This window comes from Narcine bancroftii, chromosome 6, assembly GCF_036971445.1.
Source record: "Narcine bancroftii isolate sNarBan1 chromosome 6, sNarBan1.hap1, whole genome shotgun sequence".
In the NCBI taxonomy this organism is placed as follows: Eukaryota; Metazoa; Chordata; class Chondrichthyes; order Torpediniformes; family Narcinidae; genus Narcine; species Narcine bancroftii.
Window position 1 is genome coordinate 225,385,117 of NC_091474.1, and position 13,630 is coordinate 225,398,746.

The 13,630-nt window shown below is 38.6% G+C and overlaps 1 protein-coding gene across 12 annotated transcripts in view; it reads right to left on the minus strand.

Moving 5' to 3' along the window:
• Positions 1 to 13,630, minus strand: part of ak9 (adenylate kinase 9) — a 371,922-nt gene that overhangs the window by 18,570 nt on the left and 339,722 nt on the right. Inside the window, exons 37-38 of one of the 12 annotated variants that reach the window (XR_011340759.1) lie at positions 7,769 to 7,878; positions 236 to 282 (exon numbers count right to left, since the gene is read on the minus strand). The exons of 10 other annotated variants lie outside the window; for them this stretch is intronic. The gene's annotated coding sequence lies outside the window, so the exon portion shown is untranslated. The remainder of the gene's footprint in view (positions 1 to 235; positions 283 to 7,768; positions 7,879 to 13,630) is intronic. One more of the 12 variants, XR_011340758.1, reaches the window with a different exon arrangement.

Genomic DNA, 13,630 nt, shown 5'->3' on the forward strand with positions numbered 1-13,630 from the left:
AATGAGCTTGGGATGCCAGGATTCACTGCTGAACCCTCCGGAGGTGTTGTGGGTCTATCAGCGAAACACTAAGGAAGGAGGGTGCCCACTTGATAACCCAGAAGATGCCACCACTCACATGGCTACCCCACAGAGTCAAGGCAGCAAGTCTCAGGAGTGCAATAAGGGATATTAATATTCAGTCCTACATAACATACTTTAAAGTTAATATTTCTATAAAAACTTGACATTTTACCTTTCTAAAGAAAGTTCTTTCCATATTTATTTAATCCTTGAAAAAACCTGTGGCAGTAATATAAGTAAATTTTGAAAAAGATACTGAATTCTTGGACATATACTCATCTTTATACAATTACCCCATCCTATTTATGTTAGAGGTCAAGTGATCTATTTTATAACATTTTCTTAAACTTTTTAAAGTAATGGCAAATAATTCAATTTGTCCAGATTTTTTAGATTATTGTTTACACCAATCCCTTAAATATTTACTCCCATATTTTGGCCATTTAAAGTGAGTATTTCTTTGACAATATCTATAATCTCCTTCTGTTAGAGGCATAATTTCACTTTTATCCCAGAATATTTGGAACCCAGAGATCTTACCATATTCCTCCAAAGTAAAGTGTAATTTCCGCAGGGAAGTCTCAGGTTCTGTCAAGTATATTAAAACATCATCTGCAAATAAACTAATTTTGTGCTCTTCTTGACCAACCTTAAACCCTTAATTTCCAAACTGGTCCTGATTACTTCTATAGCTAATATAAAAAGGGTTGGAGATAAAGGACATCCTTGAATGCTTGATCTTGTCAGTTAAAATGAAGTAGATATTTGTCCATTAGTTACTACTTTATCTTTGGGATCATTATACAGGCCTTAATCCAATTTATAAAAATTTTACCAAATCCAATTTGTCCAGAACCTTAAGTAAAAAATTCCATTCTAATTGATCAAAAGCTTTTTCTTCCTCTAAGGCTACAGCAACACTTAAATCTTTTTTGTCAGAAATGCATAATACTAAGTAGTCTAGCCACATTATCCTCTGATCATCTATTTTTAACAAACCCTGTCTTGTCCATATTTATTAATTTTGATAAAAATTTAGTCATCCTATTTGGCAGTATTTTAGCAAGAATCTGCATGCAATAATGAAATAATATTAACATCTAATTCTGCTCGTTCTACCATGCTCAGTCTAGGTAAGTGTATCTGAGAGAAATATGTATCTATGTTGTTCTCATCTTTTAAAGATTCTGAGCTATATAATTTAGAGTAAAATTTCTTAAATGATTCGTTTATTTCTTGAGGTTTATAATTAACAACATTTAAATAATTTTTAATTACATTAATTATTCTTTTTTATATTTTATTTATAAATTTTAAATCATATAACATTATAACATATTCATACAGATATTATATCATTAAATAAAACCCAAACTTCCCTCATCCACCCACTAACTCCATCCCTCCTCTCCCTTCCACCGACAAAAAAAGAAGAAAGGAGATCACTTAAAAACAACAATAATCAACTTTTTAGCTATGGAAACTGAGACATTGATTGAGAGATTAAATCTTCAAACCAAGAATTTTAAAATATGGGCTCCATACTTTTACAAAATAAATAATATTTGTCTCTCAAATTATACATTATCTTTTCTAAAGGAATTCAGGATTTAATTTCAGTATGCCATCTTTGCATTCCTAAAACTAAATCAGATTTCTAAGTGATGGCCAAACATTATTTAGAAACAGCCAAAGCTAAACGTAAAAATTCAATTTGATATAGAGTCAGTCTTAGTCTCAAAACAATCAACTTAATGTCCCCTAGCAAAAACAACACTGGATCAAATGGTAAACTCATTTTTAATACTTGCTCCAAAAACAATTTAACTTGTATTCAAAAAGTCTTAACTTGTCCACATCTAAAACACAAATCAAAGAAATTAAATCAAATTTATTTAATTTTTGAGGGGTTAAATATAATTTATGTAAAAAATTATATTGTACTAATCTATATCTTATATTTATAACCTTAGTCAAACAAATTTCTCCAAACATTTTTATCTATTTTCCTATTTATGTCAAATTCCCATTTTTAATCTTGATTTATGAACATTTAACCTTGGCATTTTATTTTGTAATAACATATACATTTCAGAAATAAACTTATTTGTTTCTTCCTTAGTAAGTAATAATTCCAAAGCAGGTTGTCCAGGTAATTTTAAACTATGACCTAATTTTCTCAAATAAAAAAGTTTTTACCTGATAATAAGAAAAAAGTATTACTAAGAATTTGAAATTTCTCCTTCATCCGATTAAAAGATACCAACTTCCCTGCTTCAAAACAAACAATTTTTAAAAAATCCCCAATTGATTCCATATCTTTAAAAACTGATTATTAACAGTAAAAGGAAAAAGTTTATTTTGATATAGAGGCATTTTCACTGAAATCTTTCCTTTTCCACCTATCTCATAATCAATTTTATTCCATATTTCAATTAAATGTTTCAAAATTGGTGGATCTTTACCAATTAACAATTTTGAATTCCTTATAAATAAATTCTGACATAGACTTCTCATCGTTCTTGATACCTGCTCCACTTTCAATTGTCATGCAAGCCTATGGCTCCAATGAGTTTTTTAATTTGTTGCCTTTTTGTAAACAACAATCCATTAGTGAAGTTTCTTGGGCACTCTCCAAAGCTTTTGCAAAGGCTCTGGGATCGACATGTCTAGCATGAGCAGAGCTCCGGTATTTTAAATAAGATCTGTTTTAAAGTGTTTTTATATGACCTACATTTAAAAAATTCCCCAATTTATCTTCCAAAAACATATCTATATACAATCCAAGCACAACATAATCTGTTGCATTGCTCATGCTCAACAGCCCAGCTCCAAGAGCCTTTGCAAAAGCTTTGGAGAGTGCCCAAGACTTCAGTAATGGATTGTTGTTTACAAAAACGCAACAGATGAAAGAACTCATTGGAGCCACCGGCTGTCTGGAGTTGAACTTGCTGTTCGAAGAGGGTCGTGTAGTTTTGTAAGCAGAGAGAGAAAAACATGCTTTTTTCTCTGAGAGAGAGAGAGAGAGAGAGAGAGAGAGAGAGAGAGAGAGAGAGAGAGAGAGAGAGAGAGAGAGAGAATTCAGTTCTATAGTTCAGCAGCAGCAGATGGGACTGGAACAGGACAAGCTGGAAAACTTGTGGAAAAACCCCATTTGGAAGACGGGTTGTGTGAATGCTTTGTTCAGCCTGGTCAAAGCCCTTGTGGTTCATATAAGAGGAGAGGACTAGCTGCCTAAAGTTTCACAAGAGAATCAAAAAGGAACTCTTTAGTGACCTTGGAAAACCCTGATGGGGTAAGTTTCTTCAGCAAGACACTGAAATGGCTGGTTGCAAGGAATCAGTTGTGGGTGTCCAGCGAACAACAAATCTCTCTCTGAAAACCGACAAGAACCTTCCTGAGCGGTAATCATTACCTTTCAAGCACCAAAGCCTGGTGAACTTCATGAATGTTAAATTATTCGCATAATTGCCTGCAACCAGTAAACTCGGAGGAATGGGAAGTGAATTTGGTCTGCGAATCAAAAGAACCTTTCTGAAATTACATACACATGCGCTTAGAATTAGAAGGGGGTTAAGTTAGGTTAACTAAGTTAATAGTGATAAGATTAAATTTGATCCTGTTTTTATGTTTAAAGATAATTAAAAGCAACTTTTGTTTAAGTAACCATTTGTCTTGGTGAATTTCTATTGTTGTTGGGTTTATGGGTCCTGCCACAATTTATCTCCTTTAAAACATATCTATACATAATATGATTCTCCCAGAATCACAGTGCGGCTTTCACGCAAACAGAGTAACTACTGACATGGTCTTTGCCCTCAGACAGCTCCAAGAAAAGTGCAGAGAACAAAACAAAGGACTCTACATCACTTTTGTTCACCTCACCAAAGCCTTCGACACTGTGAGTAGGAAAGGGCTTTGGCAAATACTAGAGTGCCTCGGATGCCCCCCCCCCAAGTTCCTCAACATGGTTATCCAACTGCACGAAAACCAACAAGGTCAGGTCAGATACAGCCATGAGCTCTCTGAACCCTTCTCCATTAACAATGGCGTGAAGCAAGGCTGTGTCCTCGCACCAACCCTCTTTTCAATCTTCTTCAGCATGATGCTGAAACAAGCCATGAAAGACCTCAACAATGAAGACACTGTTTACATCTGGTACCGCACGGATGGCAGTCTCTTCAATCTGAGGCGCCTGCAAGCTCATACCAAGACACAAGAGAAACTTGTCCGTGAACTACTCTTTGCAGATGATGCCGCTTTAGTTACCCATTCAGAGCCAGCTCTTCAGCGCTTGACGTCCTGTTTTGCGGAAACTGCCAAAATGTTTGGCCTGGAAGTCAGCCTGAAGAAAACTGAGGTCCTCCATCAGCCAGCTCCCCACCATGACTACCAATCCCCCCACATCTCCATCGGGCACACAAAACTCAAAATGGTCAACCAGTTTACCTATCTCGGCTGCACCATTTCATCGGATGCAAGAATTGACAACGAGATAGACAACAGACTCTCCAAGGCAAATAGCACCTTTGGAAGATTACACAAAAGAGTCTGGAAAAACAACCAACTGAAAAACCTCACAAAGATTAGCGTATACAGAGCCGTTGTCATACCCACACTCCTGTTCGGCTCCGAATCGTGGGTCCTCTACCGACATCACCTACGGCTCCTAGAACGCTTCCATCAGTGTTGTCTCCACTCCATTCCTCAACATTCATTGGAGCGACTTCATCACCAACATCGAAGTACTTGAGATGGCAGAGGTCAACAGCATCGAATCCATGCTCCTGAAGATCCAACTGCGCTGGGTAGGTCATGTCTCCAGAATGGAGGACCATCGCCTTCCCAAGATCGCGTTATATGGCGAGTTCTCCACTGGCCACCGAGACAGAGGTGCACCAAAGAAGAGGTACAAGGACTGCCTAAAGAAAGCTCTTGGTGTCTGCCACATTGACCATCGCCAGTGGGCTGATATCGCCTCAAACCATGCATCTTGGCACCTCACAGTTCAGTGGGCAGCAACCTCCTTTGAAGAAGACTGCAGAGCCCACCTCACTGACAAAAGACAAAGGAGCAAAAACCCAACACCCAACCCCAACCAACCAATTTTCCCTTGCAACCGCTGCAACCGTGTCTGCCTGTCCCGCATCGGACTTGTCAGCCACAAATGAGCCTGCAGCTGAAGTGGACATTACCCCTCCATAAATCTTCATCCGCGAAGCCAAGCCAAAGAAAGAACATAATATAAAATACATAACATAATCTGTCACACTGTATTTGTGCTCTAATAAAATCCCGGAAATCTGATCTTTTTAATAATAACCTTCATCTATAAACTGATTTTTCTTTATCTGACATTACAATTGTCAGTAAAAAAGGTGAATGATTCAGTAATGTACGAATTATTACAAAAGAAAGCTAAGAGATTAGGAATTCATAAATCAAGGCAAAGATAGAAAGTAGATTTGAATATACAAATAGATGATAGAAAATGGACTGATATATGTAAATAAGTTATGAAAAGAACAATAAATGTGAGATACAGACTAGTTCAATACAGTTTTATTTATGGAAAGATAAATACATTGAATCAGATTTACTCAGATTTATGTTTTAGATGTGAACAAGAAGTTGTTACTTTTCTGCATTCGACTTGGCATATCCTAAAGATAGACCTTTTTAGTTGAAAATAGGTATTTGTTTTTAGAACTAATAACCAGGATTAAATTCCAGATCCATTGTTATTTTTATTAGAAGATGTTAAAGGAATTAAATTTATATTAAAACTGAATATTTATAAAGTTAATTTTTTGTAAATTGCTTTAGCTATAGCTAGAAAGTGCATAGCCATATCTTGGAAATCAGATATAAATTTGGGAATGGAAACGTGGAATGCTGAGATTCAGAGCTTTATGCCACGTGAGAAAATAATATATATTTTATGAGATAAATATTATACATTTTTGAAAATATGAAGCACATATTTACAAAAGGTGCATTTAAATATTGAATTGAATTTTTGATATTTTATTTCTTCTAAGGTCTCTAATAATACATACAATTATGAAATATTATAATAATAAAACTACTGTTGAAGAGCTCTGCTTTCTTTCTTGATATGGGGGGGTTTGGGAAGATCTGTATTTCTATCTTTTTTTCTCTTTTTTATACACCACATGTATTGGGATTTGAATTATATACTTATAAAATCATTTATTGTGACTTTAAATCTATAAATAGGATATAAAAATAAATAAAAGCAAACAATTAGACAGAATTGTCACTTTATATTCTGTGTCTAATATCCTACCTTGCAGTTGTGTTGAAATCAAAAAAAATTGATTCTAGAGTAACATAACATAACAATTACAGCACAGAAACAGGCCATTAGGCCCTTCTAGTCCGCACCGAACCAAACACTCCTCTCTAGTCCCACTTACCTGCACAATGACCATAACCCTCCACCTTCTTCTCATCCATATACCTGTCCAGTTTTTTCTTAAATAATAAAATTGACTCTGCCGCCACTATTTCTCCCGGAAGCTCATTCCACACCACTACCACTCCCTGAGTAAAGAAGTTCCCCCTCATGTTACCTCTAAACCTCTGCCCCTTAACTGTTAACTCATGTCCTCTTGTTTCAATCTCTCCTACTCTTAATGGAAATAGTCTATCCACATCCACTCTGTCTATCCCTTTCATAATCTTAAATACCTCTATCAAGTCCCCTCTCAACCTTCTACGCTCCAAAGAATAAAGACCTAATCTGCCCAATCTCTCCCTGTACTCTAGATGCTTAAACCCAGGCAACATTCTGGTAAATCTTCTCTGCACTCTCTCCACTCTGTTTATATCCTTCCTATAATTAGGCGACCAGAACTGCACACAGAACTCTAAATTAGGCTGCACCAACGCCTTATACAATCTCAACATCACTTCCCAACTCCTATATTCCATGCAATGATTGATAAAGGCCAGCATACTTCTTCACCACCCTATTCACATGAGTTTCTACCTTCAGGGAACGATGTACCGTTACTCCTAAATCCTTCTGCTCTTCCGTATTCATCAATGCATTCCCATTTACTACGTATGTCCTGTTCTGTTTCTTCTTACCAAAATGAAGCACCTCACACTTATCAGCATTAAATTCCATCTGCCATTTTTCAGCCCACTTTTCTAAGCAGCCCAAATCCCTCTGCAATCCTTGAAAACCTTCTTCATTATCCACTATTCCACCTATCTTAGTATCGTCTGCATATTTACTAATCCAATTCACCACCCCATCATCTAGATCATTAATGTATATAACGAACAACAATGGACCCAATACAGATCCCTGAGGCACACCACTGGTCACCGGCCTCCAACCTGACAGACAATTTTCCACTACTACTCTCTGGCCTCTCCCTTTCAGCCAATGTTCAATCCATTTGACTATCTCAAAATTTATACCTAAAGACTGCACCTTCCTAACTAACCTTCCATGTGGTACCTTATCGAAGGCCTTACTGAAGTCCATATAGACAACATCCACCGCGCTACCCTCATCCACATTCCTAGTCACCTCTTCAAAAAATTCAGTCAGATTGGTCAAACAGGACCTTCCGCTCAAAAATTCGTGTTGAGTGCTCCTGATCAGACCCTGTCTATCCAGATATTTATAAGTACTATCTCTAAGAACTTTCTCCATTAATTTACTTACCACAGACGTCAAACTTACAGGCCGATAATTGCCAGGCTTCCTCCTTGAACCCTTTTTAAATAACGGAACCACATGCGCAATACGCCAATCTTCCGGCACTATCCCCACCTCTAATGACATTTGGAAAATAAGAGTCATGTCTACTTGAATAAAAAGAATAATCTTTTTCTCTAGGATCTATTCTTTTCCAGACATCTATTAAGTCATCTCTCATTAATATCAATGTGGCTTTTTCTGGTTTAGCTCTTGATATTCCTCTAGCAGCTCTATCTAAGATTGGATCTAAACAAAAAATTAAAGTCTCCTCCTATCAAAATGTTCTCATGTGCTTCTGTTAATTTCAAAAAAAGTTTCCTGTATAAATTTTTCATAATCCACATTTGGTGCGTAAACATTTAGAAGAGTTCACAATTCTGAATATATTTCCCAGTGTATCATCACATATCTCCCCACAGCATCTGTTACTACATTTTGTATTTTAATTGGAAGATTTTTTCTCAGCAAAATTGCCCCTCCTTTTGCCTTAGAATTAAAAGATGAAGCTGCCACATACCCAACCAAGTTTCTTTTCAACTTCAGGTGTTTTTTCTCAATTAAGTGAGTTTCTTGCAGAAATACCAAGCTTTCTCCAATTTTCTTAACATCTGCTAACATTCTTTCTTTTCACTATTCTTTTTAACCCATTAACATAGGAACATAGGAACATAGGAAGTAGGAACAGGAGTAGGCCAAAAATGGCCCATTGAGCCTGCTCCGCCATTCAATATGATCAAGGCTGATCTAATTTATGACCTAACTCCACCTACCTGCCTTCTCCCCATATCCCCTAATTCCTCTATCATGTAAAAATTTATCTAATGAAATTTTAAATATGCTTAATGAGGCCGCCTCAACCACTTCCCTGGTGAAAGAATTCCAAACATTCACTACTCTCTGGGAAAAACTATTTTTCCTCATCTCTGTCCTAAATCTACTCCCCTGAATCTTGAGACTGTGTCCTCTCATTTTAGTTTCCCCGGCCAGCTCAAAAAACCTTCCTACATCTATCCTATCCATACCCTTCATAATCCTATATGTTTCTATAAGATTTCCTCTCATTCTTCTGAACTCAAGCGAATACAATCCTAGACAATTTAATCTTTCATCATAAGTCAACCCCTTCATCCCAGGGATCAACCTAGTAAACCTCTTCTGGACCGTCTCGAAAGCCAGTATATCCTTCCTCAAATATGGAGACCAGAACTGGACACAGTACTCCAGGTGCAGTCTCACCAGTACCTTATACAGTTGCAACATTACCTCCCTACTCCTGAATTCAATTCCTCTAGCGATGAAGGCCAACATTCCATTTGCCTTCTTAATAACCTGCTGCACCTGCAACCTAACGTTTTACGATTCATGCACAAGCACTCCCAAGTCCCTCTGCACAACAGCATGCTGTAGTTTTTCACCCTTTAAATAATATTCAGCTCTTTTATTTTTCTTGCCAAAGTGGATAACCTCACACTTATTAACATTGTACTCCATCTGCCAGACCTTTGCCTACTCATTCAGCTTAACTATATCCCTCTGCAGACTCTCCACATCCTCATTACAATTTGCTCTTCCACTCAATTTGGTGTCATCCGCAAACTTGGCTACACCACATTTTGTCCCCTCCTCCAAGTCATCAATGTAAATGATGAACAGTTGTGGGCCTAATACTGACCCCTGCGGCACCCCACTTACCACTCTCTGCCAACCTGAAAAACTCCCATTTATCCTGACTCTCTGCCTCCCGTCAGACAACCAATTTTTAATCCAGGCCAATATACTTCCCCGGACTCCACTTTCCTGTAACTTAGTGATAAATCTCTTGTGCGGCACCTTATCAAACGCTTTCTGGAAATCCAAATGTACAACATCAACCTGTTCCCCTCTATCCACTGCACCCATTATATCCTCAAAGAATCCTAACAAGTTTGTCAAACAAGATCTTCCCTTTCTAAAACCATGTTGCATCTGCCTGATTGAGCCCTTACGTTCCAGAAGTTTCACTATTTTATCTTTAATGACGGCTTCAAGTATTTTTCGAACTACAGACGTCAAGCTAATTGGCCGATAATTTCCAGTCTTCTGCCTACATCCCTTCTTAAAAAGTGACGTGACATTTGCTGTCTTCTAGTCTGCCGGGGCCTGCCCAGAATCCAAGGAATTTTGATACATGACCACCAATGCATTAACTATAACTTCTGCCATTTCCTTCAGAACCCTTGGATGCATATCATCAGGACTAGGTGATTTGTCTGGCTTTAGTCCCATTAGTTTCTCCATCACTACTTCCTTTGTAACAACTTTTTTATCAAGGCCCTCCCCAACATTCGCATCCTTAACTCCGCACTTGGGCATGCTGGACATGTCTTCCACCGTGAAGTCTGACACAAAATATTTGTTTAATGCCTCGGCCATTTCCTAATTTTTTGCTACCAGTTTTCCTTTCTCATCCTCCAAGGGTCTTAGGTTAACTCTGGCCACCCTCTTCCGTTTTATATATTTATAAAATTTTTTGCTTTCTGTTTTTATATTTTGTGCCAATTTACTTTCATAATCCTTTATCCCATTTCTTATTACCCGCTTTGTAACCCCTTGTTGTCTCTTAAAGTTATCCCAATCTTCCAGTTTCCCACTGCTCTTTGCAGCTTTGTACACCTGCGCCTTCAATTTTATACTCTCCTTTATTTTCTTTGTTAACCACGGTTGATTTTTCCCTCTCTTGCTGCCATTTTTCCTGACCAGAATATATTTTTGTTGAGCATTACAAAATATTTCTTTGAAAATCTTCCACTGTTCCTCAACTGTTTCATCATTTAGCTTGTGCTCCCAGTCCACTCTGCCCAATTCCTCCCTCATCCTATGGTAGTCACCCCTGTTTGAACATAATATATTAGTTTTAGATCTAACTATTTCCCCTTCCATCTGAATGAGAAATTCAATCATACTATGATCGCTATTTCCCAGATGGTCTCTGACTATTACATCATTTACTCTACCTATCTCATTGCACAACACTAGATCCAGGAGAGCATTTTCTCTTGTGGGTTCCTTAACATGCTGCTCAAGAAAGCTATCGCAGATGCATTCTATGAAGTCCTCTTCCAGACTCCCACGACCAACTTGATTTTCCCAATCTATGTGGAAGTTAAAGTCCCCCATGACTACTGCCATATCATTATTACATGCCTCACTTATCTCTCTATTTATTTCCTGTGCCACTAAGCTATTGTTATTTGGTGGGCGATAGATAACACCCACCAATAATTTTTTCGCTTTGTTATTCTTTATCTCTATCCAAATGGACTCAACATTATGCTCTTTAGATCTTATATCATTCCTCACTACTGCCTGGAGCTCATCTTTGATTAAGAGTGCAACTCCACCTCCCTTACCATCCTGTCTATCTCTTTGCACCACCTGATACCCTTGAAAGTTTAATTCCCATTTAGGGTCACCTTGTAGCCATGTTTCCGTGATGGCTACCAAATCATAGGCATGGGTACCGATTTGCGCCTCAAGTTCACTAACCTTATTTCTAATACTGCGGGCATTCAGATAAAGTGCCCTTATGCTCTTTGTCCTTTTAATATCTAGTGACTTCTGTAACCTTTTCTTTTGATTTTTCTGCCCACTATTTTTCTTTGTAATTTTCTTAAGACTATCATTGACCCGAAAACTCACTGCACCATCTGATTTTTTATTTTCTCCTCCCAACATTACTTTTCCTATTTTACTTTTCCTGGCCATTACTTTATCTTCCCTACCCTTTTCCCTATCACTCTGGTTCCCATACCCCTGCCAAATTAGTTTAAACCTTGCCCCACTGCTGTACCAAACATACTTGCCAAAATGTTGACACCTTTTGGATTTAGGTGCAACCCGTCCCTCTTGTAAAGATCATGCCTTCCCCAAAAGAGATCCCAATGATCCTTGCCTTGTACATCAGCCCCTCAGCCACACATTCATTTTCCTTGTTCTTACATTCTTTTCATCACTTGCATTTGGAACAGGTAGTAATCCTGAGATCACCACCCTAGCGTTCCTGTCTTTCAGCTTTCGTCCCAGCTCATTGTAATCCCTTTTCATTACCTCCTCCCTTTTCTTGTCAATGTCGTTTGTACCCACATGTACCAAGACATCAGGCTGCTCTCCCTCTCCTCAGAATATTTTGGACACGATTTGTGATATCTCGTACCCTTGCACCAGGGAGGCAGCACACCATGCGAGTATATTTATCTAGCTCACAGAACCTCCTGTCTGTATCCCTGACAATGGAGTCCCCAATAACTACTGCATTTCTCCTTTTCCTTTTCTTTTGCACCACTCTGCCAGGCTCATTGCCATTGACCTGGTGCCTGTGGCCATCTTCTGTCCAGTCATCTCCCTCAACAGAATCCAACACAACATAACTGTTGCTGAGTGGGATAGTCACTGGTGTTTTCTCCGTTTTTCTCACTTTTTTCTTTCTGCCCCTGACGGTTTCCCACTTACCTGACATGGGTTCTGGAGTATTTATCGCCCTGAAAGTTGAGTCGATTAACGCCTCACTCTCCCTTACAAGTCGCAGGTCATCAATCTGCAACTCCATATCCCTAATTCGCTTGCTTAGTAACTGCATCTCTGTAAACCTGGTGCAGATGTGGCCATTTGGGAGGGTGGAGGTCACCCATTGTTCCCACATCTGACACCCAGTACAGAGCACTAACCCTATTGGCATGACTCTGAATACGAAGGCAAATAACTCAGCTTATCTTTTCTCCTTGCCTGCTTTCGCCGAAGCCTAATCAGCCAAAGCCAGGAAGTCTCAAGTCTCACTCCTTCACTGCTCCACTCACTCACTGAGCCACTCCTCGCTGGCCGCTCCCTCCCCTTTCACTCCTTTTATTGGCCCCTTGACCAATTAACCCTGTCACTTTCAGCAAGCTCCTCCTCTGACTCACAGCCCGACTCTCTCCAAGCTCCTCCTCCGACTCCCAGCCAAACCAAGTAGGCCCAAGCCCCAGTAAGCCCCCGACTTTAATAGCTTACCTTCTCTTCACTTTCAGCAAGCTCCTCCTCCTCTGACTCACAGCCCGACTCTTTCCAAGCTCCTCCTCCGATTCCCAGCCAAACCAAGTAGGCCCAAGCCCCGGTAAGCCCCCAACTTTAATAGCTTACCTTCTCCTCACTTTCAGCAAGCTCCTCCTCCTCTGATTCACAGCCAGACTCTCTCCAAGCTCTTCCTCCGACTCCCAGCCGAACCAACATTTAACATTTATAAATTTCACTATACTACTCATCCTAATAGTCCACTCCTTCCTCTGCTCCTGCCTGCAGCCCCTCTTCCTTCATCATTCTTATTGAATGCCCAATGTATCAGCATGCACCTCCCCCAGCAATCCAGATAAAGAAAACAAAACAGATTTATTTCTAGAGCATAGATATTGGCACATTTGCACATTTATAACAATGTATAAGCAAGAAACCACTTCCTCCCCCCCCCCCCCCCCAGAGTTGTTGATTAAATAATACCCAACACTAATTCCCTCTATTTTACGAGTTGCAACCAAAGTCACAGTTATCCACACGGTACTGTAAGAGTTAGAAACCCGTCTCCTCCCCCAAACCCCTCTGGTACTTTAATCTTAAAATTTTATTATATATGGGAAAGAAAATAAAAATTCAAAAAATCATTCCAATAATTTCAAAAATCAACAAAAGAAAAATAAGTAGATAGAATTTTAAACTAATCATTAATTTTATACTGCCAAATAATATTAGTCCATCAATAACTATTATACTTCTAATTCTTCATTCCTTCTGGGCTTCTGGGAGATTTTGCATGAATTC